Source organism: Cervus elaphus, chromosome 2 (assembly GCF_910594005.1).
Source record: "Cervus elaphus chromosome 2, mCerEla1.1, whole genome shotgun sequence".
In the NCBI taxonomy this organism is placed as follows: domain Eukaryota; kingdom Metazoa; phylum Chordata; class Mammalia; order Artiodactyla; family Cervidae; genus Cervus; species Cervus elaphus.
In genome coordinates this window covers 4,781,982-4,796,688 of record NC_057816.1, presented here as the reverse complement: position 1 = coordinate 4,796,688, position 14,707 = coordinate 4,781,982, and the positions used below count along the sequence as shown (strand labels likewise).

Here is a 14,707-nt window from a genome sequence, read left to right as displayed (position 1 = left end):
AAAGCAGAGATGCAGCAAAGGACCACTTCACACCCACCAGGATGGCAGTCATTAAGATGCAAAGAAATCAAAACCCTTGTGCCTGGCTGGGGGGAATGTCAGTCTGGCAGCTCCTCGGATGGCCAAACGCAGTCACCATGGGACCCAGCAATTCCGCTCCCAGGCACATGCCCAGCAAACTGAAAACGTATGCCCACACCCAAACCTGCACATGGATGTTCACAGTAGCATTATTCATAATGAGCAAAAAGTGGAAGCAACTCAAGCATCCTCCCACTGACAATGGGTAAACAAAACGCGCTCTATCCATCAACGGGATGCTATTCACAGGCAATACAAAGGGATGAAGCACTGACACAGCCCCCTGTGCGGATGAACCTTGAAAACTTGATGCCGAGTGAAAGCAGCCAGACACTGCTGTTCAGTCGCTCAGTTGTGTCCGACTCTTTGCAACCCCATGGACTGCAGCACGCCAGACCACATGTTGGATGATTCCTGGTATGTTAAATGTCCAGAACAGGCACAGTCTACAGAGACAGAAAGCAGTGGCTGCCTAGGGCCAGGGGAAAGTGGGGGGTAAAGGCAGGGAGGGCATCTTTTGGGGGTGATGAAATGTTCCCAAATTGACTGGGGTCACAGCTGCACACATTTGTGAATATACTAAAAATCACTGACGTGTACATGTTAGATGGGTGGATGGGATGGGACGGGAATCACCTCCTATAAAAACTTGGGAATTCCTAGGCGGTCCAGTGGTTAGGAGGGGCTTCCCTGGTAGCTCAGTGGTAAAGAATCTGCCTGCCAATGCAGGAGACATGAGTTCAATCCCTGGGTCAGGAGGATCCCCTGGAGAAGGAAATGGCAACCCACTCCAATATTCTTGCCTGGAGAATCCCATGGACAGAGAGGGCCCTGGCGGGGCTGCAGTTCACAGGGTCGCAAAGAGTTGGACATGACTTAGCAACCAAACAAGAACACACCAGAGTGGTGGGGACTTTGCCAACAGATTGCCGAGCTGCCCCTCAGGATGTTTACCTGGAGTCAATCAGGTGAGCAGCCCTGCCATGAAGGTAAAGGGGCCTGGAGTTGAACCAGGGCAGGGTCACCTAGGAGTGCCCTCCCCACACTGATGACTCCACTTGCCTTGGGAGCAAACTGCCTCCAGGTGAGGCTGGGTGGGGGTGGGGAGGCAAGATCTGCTCTCGGGCAAGGAGGCAGGCTGAAATAAACTCTTGGACATTCAGGAATTATGAGGAGCCCCAGTGAATGGGAAAAGAAGGGGACAACAAAGGACGAGATGGTTGGATGGCATCACCAACTCGATGGACATGAGTTTGAGCAAGCTCCAGGAGCTGGTGATGGACAGGGAAGCCTGGCCTGCTGCAGTCCATGGAGTCGCAAAGAGTCAGAGGAGACTGAGCGACTGAACTGAACTGAAGCAGCAACTTTACTATATTAACACAGCAGGATGTTTTCTATCTTGAAGCAGGAGAGACTGCCAACACACTAGAGCAAGGAATCACCCCTACATACCCTCTTCCTGGAAGGAACAGATACTAATCTTTCGCCATGCTGATCAGAGACCGCCTTGTCCCCAGCCCTGCCTGCCTGGTCCGCTTCCTTGGAGCCCTGAGGCACCCCCGACCTGGCTGGCACAGCCCTGCTGTCTCTGTGAGCACAGCAGGGAACCCCAACACGCCGCAAGAAGGAAGGCCCTGGGGCCAGCTGGCAGGCCGGGCCTGTGTCTGGATCCGGGCCACTTACACTGCACAGCTCCTTTTCTGGATCCCTTCAACCTTCCAGGATGAAGTCAAAAGGCACTCCAGGGCCCCAGGGTCAGGCGAGCAGGCCACACTGTGTGCAGCCTACCCCATGTGCCAGCCCAACCTCCAGCTTCCTCTCCCTCCTGGGTAAGATCACCGGGCACGCAGACTGTCTTACCGGTTCATCCCCTGGGGGTCCTCTTCCAGCCCCCTTGCACCGGGAGTTGGTCACCCACAGGGCCCTGCCTGGGGCCTGGACTTGTATCTGTGCGGACGACTCGCTTCAAGCCCCGCTGATGCCAGAACAAGTCAGCTGAAAACCCATCTTGCATCCTTCCCACACGCTCCCTGCCATCGCTCCTTGAAACACCTCACTGCCTGCCATGTGAATGTGCTGGGGTGGTCCTCCCTCCATCCCCCACCTGCTGGTGTGGGGGCGGTACAACGCCCCTCCCCCCAGGATCACTCCCACCCCCACCCCTGGGTGGGGAGAGGTGCCTTCCCTGGGGACAAGGTATACTCCAGCATGACCGCTGGGACCCACGCGCAGAACGTGCAGCTGTGCCCCGGGGTCCTGGGAGGCTGGAGGAGAGGAGAAGACATGAGCACAGTCTCCTTTTCTGTCATTCCCTTGTTCTTGCAAACCATCACTGGGCAAAGACTGGAGGCCCTCTGACTAGAACCCTGAGCTGGAGGGGACAGAGAGAGAGGGACAGCGGGAGCACCGCCTGGGAGCACAGGCTGGCTGCTCCTCCCCCCAAGGTCTGGCTGGGTGACGGGAGAAGCCCCTTGGGGACTATTCCTGATGCGAGGTCACTGCTTGCCATGTGTGCCCAGACAGCTCAGGGGTAAAGCGGAAGTGGCTGCTGATGGCAGCAAGCCCTCAGCTGCAGGGAGACATCCAGTGACTGATCCGACACGCTGAAAACAAAGCCCTCTCTGTGTGTGCCCGCCTGCAGGGGGGCTGTCCATGCATGCGTGCTAAGTCACTTCAGTCATGTCCGACACTTCTGCAACCCCATGGACTGTAGCCCGCCAGGCTCCTCTGTCCATGGGATTCTCCAGGCAAGAATACTGGAGTGGGTCACCGTGCCCTCCTCCAGGGGATCTTCCTGACCAAGGATTAGAACCCAAGTCTCCTGAACGGCAGGCGGATTCTTTACCACTAGTGTAGTGGGGCTACAGACCCGTTTGTTCTCCCTGGCAGGACAGAAGTCGCTTCCAGGTGCATCACGTGGATAGCGCCCACCAGAAGCCCCACCTGGGACACTCCTGGGTGCTGCTGCCAGCCCCGCCCACCTTGGCTGAACGTGGGAACCCTGGGACGGTGCCACCTTAGAAACCAGGAGGGCCACTAGAAGAGAGAGACTGGCACGAAGGTCTGTACCAGGGCACTTAAGCACCTTACGCTAATCTGCTCCACGAAAACACCAAGATCCAGAATAAGACGCCCCGGCTGAGCATAATGACCTATTTATTGCCATTTTAAAAATTCACACCTCTGGTCTTAAATTCCCTCCCAAGCTCAGGCCCCCGGTCACCTCCTCTTTGGCCAGGCCCACCCACAGGTCCTGCTCTGCAGCCTGGGAACTCTGATTTACAGCTGAGGTGACTTCTGCCCGTTTTTTTTTTTTTTTTTTTTTTAAATTTCTCTTTCCCTGCTTCACACCTGGCTCACAGCTCCCTCTCCCAAGTGCCTGCCTTGGAATCCACATTCTGGAAGCACAGGAAATTCTATCAGTTACATCCAGCAATTTCAGCGGTACTTGCTGCGAAAATGACTTTCACTTGTCAATTGTTCATTTAATCTCTCATCATAAGCTGTAAAGCTCCCCAAGACACAAATTCTTGCTGAATTCTCTGAACAAACAACAAGTCCACAGACAGTTCTCCAATCTGGGGGAAAATGCTGCATGTCCCATTCAATTTTGGTAAAATTACGTTCATTTTAACAGTGTTGCCCAAAGCCAGCCCCCAAGATTCTTAGCCTATGAATTGGTCTGTACTTTGTTTTCCAAATGTGTTCACTTTGCCTCTTTCTCCGCAGCCAATCCTTCAAACAAAAGCCTTTCACCTCGGAAGCCAGTGGCCTGCAAATCCTAACACTGGTTTTGTAATCAAGAAGTCATTCATAAGACTTTCTATTTCCCTCAAGGGTATCTGGCTTCCTTCAGAGCCGGTCCCAGTCCCGCCCACCTCCCCGCCCCCACTGTGGTTCTGCAACAGGCGGCAGGAAAGGAGGTGAAAGGTCACCCAATGCAAAGTGCAGGTCAAGACTTCAAAAAGGCCTGGGGGAAACTGAGATGTGAAATCACCTCTATAATAAAAGCAAACAATAAAAACTGGCCTTGTGACAGCAGACGTCCAAGAAAACTTCATAGCAATGGCAACACACAATAAATTATGTGTTGTCAGAAGTTTTTCAATACAGTCTTGAAATTAACAAATGCTGAAGCTCCAATACTTTGGCCACCTGATGCAAAGAGCTGACTCATTGGAAAAGACCCAGTGCTGGAAAAGATTGAGGGCAGGAGGAGAACGGGGTGACAGAGGATGAGATGGTTGGCTGGCATCACTGACTCAATGGACGTGAGCTTGAGCAAGCTCTGGGAGTTGGTGATGGACAGGGAGGCCTGGCGTGCTGCAATCCATGGGACTGTAAAAAGTTGGACAGGACTTAGCGACTGAACAACAAAGAAGTCTTTCAATATAGTCTTGAAATCAACAGATAAGGAGAGAGGTAGCTCACGGGTAGAGAGATAGATAAATAGGGCATACAGACCAATTTTTTGCTATTAACAATGAAGATACAAAACATTCTTTCTACCAAAGCGTTTGGCATATGCCAGACAATGTGATGCATGTTTTATCTGCATTAACCCATTTAACTCCCACTAGAATCCTAGGATTTACTGATGCCATCTCATTTACTACAAGTCTTGGACGTCAAGAAACTTGCCCAAGGTCACAGCTAGCAAACAGCAAAGCTGGGAATCAGGCTCAGGTCCAACTCCAAGTTAAGTGGTAAGCACTCCGTACAAAGTTCCACTTAAGATTCCTAGAGTTATGACACAGAAAAATTAGGTCACTCTATCATAACCAAAATGAGGTGATTGCAACCAGCAGTAAAAGGACAGTAATTGCAAATGCAGTGGGTGCCAACTCTCAAGTTATTCCCATGCTCCAGTCTTCCTGCTAGAATTGCACAATTCACAAGCCCAAAGAAGCAGGCCCTGCCTTCTGTTAAAACCCATCTCATCCAGCAGCAAACAAATGAGCTGGGACTCCTTTGAGAAGAGGTCACCCCCAGGAAGCGATAGCTGAGCGCAGCATGAATACCAGGCAGGGTCTCCAGGGGCACAGTCGGTATCCCTCACCAGGGGGAGGCTGAAGGACATCCCACCCCCTTTTAAAAAAAAAATTAAAATAAAATTTAGTTATCCCTGGCTTCCCTGGTGGCTCAGTGGTAAAGAATTCGCCTGCCGGTGCAGGAGACATGGGTTCAACCCCTGGGTTGGGAAGATACCCTGGAAAAGGAAATGGCAACCCACTCCAACAATCTTGGCTGGGAAACCTCGTGGACAGAAAAGTCTGATGTGCTACAGTCCGTGGGGTCACAAACAGTCAGACACGACTTTTCGACTAAACAACATTTATGGCTGCCCTGGGTCTTAGTTTTGGCATGTGGGATTTAAGTTCCCCAATGAGGAGTCAAACCTGTGTCTCCTGCACTGGAAGGCAGATTCTTAACCACCGGATCACCAGGGACGTCCCTGGAAACCCTCTTGAGAGAAGCTACTGCAAGTGGAGAATGTGTAGCATCATCTTTAGCTGAAAGCAGAGCAATTATTTTGTCATCAACAACATATTCTTCTGTTCTCTGGTAACCAGTACCTGGGAGGGTTCTGCTTGGCTCCTGAAGGCTGGTTCTGCCCTCCAGGACTGGCTCCAACTTGGGGAAAGCGTGTTTCCTGCTGTGCTTGATGGCCAAGGCGGTCTCCAGGCTGACCTCAGCACTGCGACCCAGAGCACTTCAAGGAAAGCGCCAGGAAGGTTCAGGAAGGCTTCTCCAGCCTAGGGGGTTCACGACTCTTCCATTCCTGCTTACTCTCTAGTATTCAGCCATTTGGCTGATGATAAGAGTGAGAGTTTAGGTGCGGGCAAAACTTAGCAGTAATGGAAAGACAGAATGAAAGGGCTCCTCTCCACCTGAGTGCAGACACCCGAGCCCCGTTCGGTCACGAGCCACGTCCTTGTTCCCTTGCAGACGTGATTCGCTGTAATTGCGCTATTGTGTTTCTTCAGTAAGTGTATACACAAACACACACAAATTACTCTTTCCCTACTCTGATGGAGGTAAGAATGGGACTCAGGGGAGATTCTCAGATGGCTCAGAGGTAAAGAATCCACCTCCCAGTGCAGGAGACAAGGGTTCGAGCCCTGATGCGGGAAGATCCCACAAGCCGTGGAGCAATTAAGTCTGTGCTCTGCAACAAGGGATGCCACGGCAGCAAGAAGCCTGCACGCCAACAACTAGAGAGTAGCCCCCGCTAACCACAATTAGAGAAAAGCCCAGGCAGCAACGAAGACCCAGCACGGCCATAGATAAATACATACAATTACTTAAAAAAGAACGTGAGACTCAGAGCGCAGAACCTCCCTGTAAATTCTGGGGAGGGCTCCATGCACAGGAAAGGGGCAGGCGCTTTCGTTCATGAAGGGCTACGTCTTGAATTCATGACTGAGCGCTGAACAACCGCATTATTTAATAACCGCTTTATTTAAACTGGCCACATGGTTCATTTCCGCTTTATTTAAACTGGCCACATGGTTCATTTCTCACAGTGAAGTATATCATAATAAACCATTCACGTTTACAGGGTAAAGATGCTGAGTCAAGGCAGGTTACAGGGGAATTCTGCATCATTATCCTTTTTTCTGTGGCTCTTGATAAACAACAGCTTTTGCCTACAGAGCTGCTGTGAAAATAAAGCAAATTCAAATGTAAGCCTTATACTGTGCCACATCCACAAGTGATGATTGATCAGATAAATCTCGGCAAGAAAAAGAACTGAGGGCCATATCTGTATAAGGAAAATACAGAATGTCTTGGGGACTTCCTGGTGGCCCAGGGGTTAAGACTCTGTGCTTCCACTGCAGGGGGCACAGGTTGGATCCCTGATCTGGGAACTGTTAGGTGGCGCTAGTGGTAAAGAACCCGCCTGTGAATGCAGGAGACAGAGACTCGGGTTCCATCCCTGGGTCGGGAAGATCCCCTGGAGTAGAAAATGGTAACCTGCTCCAGTATTCTTGCTTGGAGAATTCCCACGGACAGAGGAGCCTGGCGGGCTACAGTCCACAGGGTCGCATGGAGTCAGGCATGACTGAAGTGACCCAGCACGAATTCAGGCACTGGAATAATATCCTAGAGTCCTTCATTGGAAGGACTGATGCTGAAGCTGAAACTCCAATCCTTTGGCCACCTGATTCGAAAAGCCCACTCACTGGAAAAGACCCTGATTCTGGGAAAGACTGAGGGCAGGAGGAAAAGGGGACGACAGAGGATGAGATGTTTGGATGGCATCACCGACTCAATGCACACGAGTGTGAGCAAGCTCAGGGAGACAGCGAAGGACGGGGAAGCCTGGCGTGCTGCGGTCCACGGGGTCCCAAAGAGCCAGGCGCGACGGAGCGACCGAACGACAGCAAGCCATGAGGCGTGGCCAACAGAAAAGAAAGAAAGAAAACACAGAATTTGGCAGGCCCCAGTTAACTGTGCTACCTACTCAGGTGTTTTTCTCTGGATGCCCACCCAGAAGGACCCCCTCCAGACTGGCCCACATCAGCACAAGGGCCTGAGTGAAGACAGCTGGGTGGGGCACGCATCCACCCAAGAGAGTTGGCAGAACCTCTCCTCCCCAACGGGGAGTGGTTCCCTCCAAAACCCTGGCAGGGGGAGGGGGTGCCCTGTATTTGCCACCCGTGCACTTCTCCTTTGCACCCAAAAGGGCAACTGAACTGGTCAAACCACGTTCCCATCTGGGGGCTGCAGAAGGCAGCGGTACCCATAAAACCTGCCTACAGCCAAGGGATTCACACCCTGGAAACTACTCTCACATCTGGTCCCTGAGGGAGCCTCATAAAACCCCCCTGAGACAGGATGACAGGTGTCGGAAGTACCGCCTTAGAGAGGAGGAAATGGAAACCCAGAAACACACACAGCTGATTTGGTGTCATGTCCAGTGGGCCCAGAGGTGGGGGAGCACCAACACCCAGGCCCTCGACCTGCACAGTGGTCTGGGAAGCAGCCTGTTAGAGGAGGGGGCACAAGCTTCGGAGAACACAGATGGAGGTTCAGATTCCAGCTCCGCCACATACTCAGATGTGTGTGTGTGTGTGTGTGTGTGTGGCCTAGAGCAAATGTCATCATCATTCATAAGACCTGTTTCCTGGCAAATAAAGTATGCACATTGCCCATAACTCACATCAGGCCTCCAGCGCAGGAACACACTTTGTACCTTCCCAACTGCAGTCGCAGCCCAGCGGCAGTCCTCTAAGAGTGTAGGTCGCCGTGTGGGTCCCATCCCACCTCTTGCTACTGTACTTGATACCGCCACTAAACGTCTTTGACATTTAACAGCATCATTGCTACATTTCACTCTGCACAACAATCTATGCTGGTGATAGTTGAAAGAAACCAAAATTCTGAGCATCACCGACTCAACGGACATGAGTTTGAGTAAGCTCCAAGAGCTGGTGACGGACAGGGAAGCCTGGCGTGCTGCAGTCCATAGGGTCACAAAGAGTTGGGCATGACTGAGCGACTGAACTGAACTGAAATCTTTTAAAAAGGGCACAGATGAGCTGACACTTGGGGAAAAATCAGTGATACAGGCATAATCTTACAAATGAAGTATTTCAGAAAAAACAAAGTCCAAGCTACGGTATAAAACAATTTTTTTAAAGGCAAGGTTATTTTGTGTTTGCTTTCAGTACAAACATGTACTACTAGTTTAATTGTGTGGCACAGAGTGACTCCTTAGGAAGTCACTGCCTGTCCTTAAGGAGCCGACTCCCCTCCCTACCAGGATGTTGGAACACAACCTAACATATCCTGCTGAATGCTGTGTGCGTGTTGGGGGTCAAGAGCCTTGGGAGCCCAGAGGAAGCCAGCATACTGGTGGGAGATGGGGATCCTGACCCCTTGATGTGGGGAAGGACAGAGCTGGCAGGAGTCCCTGACCCTGGTAATGGCGAGGTGAAGCAAGGCTTCCCAAGGGAGACCCAACTGTCCCAAAGGTCCCTCACCATCTTAGGAGGGTACAGCAATCCAGGGGAGGGCCTTCGCTGGTGGTCCAGTGGCTAACATTTCGAGTGCTTCAAATGCAGGGGGCCCAGGTTCGATCCCTGGTCAAGGAACTAGATCCCACAGGACACAACTAAGAGTTCACAGGCTGCAACGAAAGATCCCGAATTATGCAATGAAAATCGAAGCTCTCATGTGCCACAACTAAGACCTGGTGCACCCAAACAAATATAAAAAAAAGAAGAAAAGAAAACCCCACAAGAATCCAGGGAAGAAAGGGACTCAAATTTTCCCTCGCTCATACAACAAATACCTGAATGCCTGCTCTGGCTCATGCAAATGGGGAGGAAGTTAAGTTCAAGAGCCATTTAGGAAGCAGAAGCAGCAGGTGCAGCTTAGGGGCCAGCTGGGAAGACTCTAGGAGGATCCTGACCTCCTGGGACACGGGAGTGAACCGCCACATCCAGAGTAGGAACAATTCCTTTCCTTTCTACCTAGAGAACTTGGTGTTCAACAGTCAGCTGATAAGCCCTCAGAAGCTGAGCCTGGCTGCCCTGCTTCCCACCCCTCCATGGGGCCATTGCCCTACTGTACCGCAGTTACTTTCAATTATTAACTTCCCGAAACATTGTTGGACATAAAAACAACTCACATGCAAAAAAAAAAGTAAAGGGCATTCCAGTCACCTTATCCAAGGAGGTCAAGTTGGCCTCAGTCCAGGGCCTGCTGGGAACGCAGTGTCCACCTCATATTTGCTTGGGGGCAAAAGCTGAAGTTCACAAAAGGCAGCAAAATAATCAGAAATCAACAAGCAGAAAATATTCCTTATTTGTGTTAACTAGCAGATTTTCTTTTAAATGCCCTGTACCGCCTAGACTATCTCTGCAGTTGTCAAAGGAACAATAGGGATGGCTTCTCGGGAGGGGCACGAGAGATGCAGTCAGTTGTGTGCTGAATTCCCATTGGTACCCACTTCGTTTCGCATCCTGGGCTTGTATTACCAATTTTTTTTAAACAGAAACGTCCTCGCAGGAAACGCTCAAAAGAGGGGCTAGAGCAGAGGCCTCGTTGAAGTTGGGAGACAGAAAATCTCCGAAACACACTTGAAACAGACCAGCTGGAACAACAATTTTATTCTTAAAAGCAGCAATTTTTTCCGGAATTCAAAGTGCAGGCTTCCAGCGGCAGCAGCACTCGGTCGGGTCTGCCAACAACAACCATGCGGAGTGACTAAACACTTTTTTCCAACAAAGGAAAAAATGCATCCGATCAAAGTGCAGAAACAGCCCGGGGCCCGGAGCGGGAGCGCGTTTTCGCCTCCCACCTTCCCACCGCCTTCAGACTCCAGGCTGCGGCTTTAATTGCTTGCTTGGAAGGCGTCCTCGCCGCGGCCGCCAGCAACTGCGGTCGGCGCGCCCCGCCCCTCCCGCGGGCGTCACGTGACGGCTGAGAAAAGTAGGGGAAAGGTTACGGCGAGCCCCGCCCCCGGCCTGGCGCGTCCGCGGCGCGCAGATCCTGTTCCACCGGCCCAGCCCGGAGACCTTCCGGAACGAGCTGGCGCGCGTCGCCAGCGCGGTCACCCCGGAGGCAGCAGGCGACAAAAAGCGCCTTTGGGTGGGAAGGCCTGCGTGGTCAGCCTTGGGGACAGTGAGGAGCCTGGTGTCCCCCAAGACAACCCACGTAGGAAGGGCGGCACCGCGCCCCGCGAGCGCACGGCGCCTCCGGAAGGGGCTCACCGCGAAGCCCGAGAACAATTAACGGTGCTTCCATGAACCGGCGCGCGGGGCCAGGGTTGCGTAAGTCCGCGCCCTCGCCCCAGGACTCCCCGGACACCCAGGCTTGACCGCTCGGTGACCACGGGCCTGGGGCTAAGGGCGGCAGCGACGCCAGGTGCATTCCCTTCAACTCTTGTTTTCAGTACAAACTCGAAAGGTTATTTGGGCCGGTGCATGACGCCCCGTTTCTTCCTGTCTGATACAGAGTATATGCACGGCTCAAGGTGGCCCTTCTCCCGATTCTCACAGCTGTTCGGATGGAGTTCAGCATTCAAGATCAGATCTCGCCACACATCTTCGGAAGGAAACCGGTCATTTACATACGAAAAGGAGCCCTGGGACCCGCAGAGGCAGAACCACCCCAAACGCGGCAAGAACGCAGCCTCCAGTTCCTATCACAGCTCAACACTCCCCTGCCTCCACGATAAACAGTATCACCTTAAATAATTTGGAAGGGTGGGGGGGGGGGGCGCTGATGCTTGTTGGCATTAAGGGAAAAAAAAAAGACCAGTGTGCTCAACCATTTTTTATTCATTTGGCTTGGGGTTTAGAAGTAAACATGCTTGAATATCTGGAATGACCAGAAACCGGACGCCTGTGTGAGAAAATGGTGTAACAACAACAAAAGGTGTAACAAAATACACGTTTCAAGAGGTTAAACTGAATTTCATTTTACTAAGTAGCTTACAAAGTTATCAGTTTCCTACTAAAATCTGCCCTTCAATATTTTAATAGCACATGGAACGCAGAGGAACCGAGAGTAGTTCCGAGTTGGGAATATTAAGCCTGCTCTGTATTTAACCTGAAGAGTCGAGATTTTTAACTCTTGGAGTGAAGAGTATGATCATCCTTCTCTTTGGCTTTAATGAAAGTCAACCACCGATTTACAAAATAAAGACGCTGACCGACGGTCTTTCCAAACAAAACGAAAGAGACTGGCTGTCGGCTCGCCTAGGGAGTTGGGGTTAGGGACTGACGGAGCCCGGGATGCTCCACCGCCCTGACCACGCCGTCCGGGCTCGCAGGCCAAGTTCGCCTGGGCCTGGTCACGTGAGGCCCCCACGCCCTCCCACCCCCCGCAAGACAGTTCCCTGCCCCGGCACGACCTTGGGCAGCCTCCGCGCCCACCTGCCCTAGACCGCGCGCCGCACGCGGGGATGGAGGACACTCGCGAGCGGGGACCCAGGCCCGGCGCCCCGTTCCGCATGCACCTAGGGCGCTCGGACTGCGCCTGAGTCCCAGCGCCAAGGGCGTGTCCCCACGGCTGCACTGCGGGGGCGGACGCCTGGAGGGGGGTCCGCAGCGTCCTTTTGGGTCCCTAGCGTCCCTCTGGCTCCCGCTTAGGACCGGCCCGCGATCCGGCGACTGCACCCCAGACCCAATCCACCCCAGGAGGGGGAGGGATGGGGTGAGATCGAGAAAGGATCCGCAGCGCCCTGCTCGAGTCCCCTGCCAGGTCCGGAGGGCTGAGCATCACTCCCGCTGCCCTACTGCGTGCGGATCCCCAGACCCAAACCCCTTCGGCGAGGGGAGTGGGGTACAGGGAGGGGAGAGGGAGGCGGCGGTCCTGGTGGCCCCCGGCCAGGGGCATCGTGCCAAGTCCGGAGAGTCAAGCACCCCGCCAGCTCCCGTACGGTACCTGTCCCCAGGCCGACCGACTCTCGGACTGACCCCCAGACCCAAACTACCCACGCCTTGGAAATGAGGGTGAAATAGGAAGAGAAAGGGAGCCGGTGGCCTTAAGGGCCCCCGGCTGGAGACGTCCTGCTAAGTTCGAAGGGCTGAGAGCATCCCTAACCTGCAGCCGCACCGGACTGCTCTCCAGCATCGCGACCCCGGCGCGGACCCCCTATACCCGGTCCACTGCGGGGGATGTGGCGTTCCTCCTCGCTCCAGTTTCGAGCTCTCCACGAACCCCGAGTCCCTCTGCGGCCCCAGCCCAAGAAGTGCCCCCCCCTCCCCCGCGCCCCGCCTCAATCGGGGCCCCTGTCATCTCCGTCCGCCCCCGGCCCCGGGCCCCGCCGCAGCCAGTGCTCGGCGCCCGCCCGCCCTCCCCGCTGCGCGCGGACTCAGCCCGGCCTTACCGAGTGTGCGGACAGAGATGCAGCGGCAGCGACAGCGGCGGCCGAGTGAGCGAGCGGCGAGCGGGAGCCGGGGGCGGGAGGACCGCGGGCGAGGCTGAATGTACCCGGCGCCGGCCGAGGCCGATTGGCTGAGGCGCGCGGGGCTGCGGCCGGGCGGGCGGCGACTCCCGGCGCCCGGCGGGCCGGAGGCGGGGCCTGGACGGGGCGGGGCATCCGCAGGGGCGGGGCGCCCTGGACAGCTGGGCCCGCGAGGAAACTGAGGCTGGCGGGGGTGCGGGGATGGGAGTGGGTCACGCCACCTCCGCTTCTGCAAGCCTGGGGCCTAGGGGGAGATTTCTCGCCCTGTGAACCTCAGTTTTCAAATCTGAAAAATGGGTCAGCTCATTAGGGCCATGCCCATAAACGCGCTCAGCGCAGTGCCTAGCTCGTGCTCGACCTTTATAGGCATTGCCCGGTATAATCCTCAGGGCACTCCTATAAATAGCTGATCCTAGCCCGGGCTGGAGAAGGGATCACTAACCTGCCCACTAAGATCACACTAAGAAGATGGATCCGACTGTGGGCCCGGGTCTGATCCTAGAGCCCACACCTCAAATTGGACCCTATACCCGGAGTGAGAGCTGAGAGTATCTTTGGGCCGCGTGACTCCTGGCGCCGAAACCTTAATGCTTATTCCAGTGAGCTTTCTGAGCCTCCTCTTCATATAACTGGGATAAAAATTCCTCCACTGCGAGGCTTTGGTAAGATTTAGGAAACTATTCAGATGCCGAAAGCATAGTAGATACCAGGAAAGAACTGGCTGGGGGTGGAGACGAAGTGACCCGTATACTTTGTATGGGTTCTGAGCTCGCACTGGGCGGTCTCAGGGTCTAAGTCTAGGCCGAGGGCAGCTGCCACCGGGCGGCTACATCGTGGGGTCCGCGCTTCCCGCGGGGTCAGCTGCCCCTTCCCTGTCTTTGCCGGAACTGCTCCCCAGGCCCCAGCTTGTGGTCCCGCATACAGCAAGTGCTCCGTAAAAGAACCCGTTTAATGAACAAAGACCAGGCTTTCCTAAAGGTCAACCACTTCTTTGGGCGGTGAAAAACCCATGCTGGCCTCTGTCTTTCGGTCTGCAGTATGTGGTCGGCACCGCAGATGGATTTAGAAGAGAAAATGAAAGTCCTCTCTAGTTCCCGGCCGCATCACCGCCGCACTGTGTGCGCACGCTCTCCAGGCTGCTTTGAATGAAGTCGTAGGTTAACTGCCGTTTAGAACACTCCTTTGTTTTCACGTGGCTTAGGTCGTGGACGGATCACCGAGATAACCGAGGTTTTCACTGTATCTAACGCGACCCAGGGACATTTAGTACTTCCCTAGTGGCTCAGACTGTAAAGAATCTGCCTGCAGCGTTGGAGACCCGGGTTCAATCCCTGGGTCGTGAAGATCCCCTGGAGAAGGGAATGGCAACCCACTCCAGTATTCTTGCCCGGAGAATCCCATGGACAGAGGAGCCTGGTGGGCTACAGTCCATGGGGTGGCAAAGAGTCAGACACGACTGAGGGACTGACATGGACACCTGGGCTCCCCCTTTTCACTTCCACAGGCATAAATGAAGCGGCTTGGGCAGTCAGGGTGCCTCTTTGAACGACTGTATCTCCCTATAGATCACTAGACGTGAATCGACAAGGTCAAAGGACCGGCACGTGAGACATCTTGGTGACATTTTGGTGCCACGTGCAGAGCTGAGCTGCCTCTCTGGGAAAGCGTGCACTCCCACCGGTGCCTGGGAGGGCAGCCTCA

General features: G+C 54.0%; 1 protein-coding gene and 1 long non-coding RNA gene across 2 annotated transcripts in view; one reads left to right on the top strand and one right to left on the bottom strand.

Moving 5' to 3' along the window:
* Nucleotides 1-13,063, bottom strand: part of CPT1A (carnitine palmitoyltransferase 1A) — a 58,378-nt gene extending 45,315 nt beyond the window's left edge. Inside the window, exon 1 of the mRNA XM_043924523.1 lies at nucleotides 12,929-13,063. The gene's annotated coding sequence lies outside the window, so the exon portion shown is untranslated. The remainder of the gene's footprint in view (nucleotides 1-12,928) is intronic.
* On the top strand, nucleotides 10,741-11,504 carry LOC122708273. The gene is made up of 2 exons (XR_006345083.1): nucleotides 10,741-10,959; nucleotides 11,050-11,504. It is a non-coding gene; the product is annotated as an uncharacterized LOC122708273 (long non-coding RNA).
* Nucleotides 13,064-14,707: the final 1,644 nt, after the last annotated feature.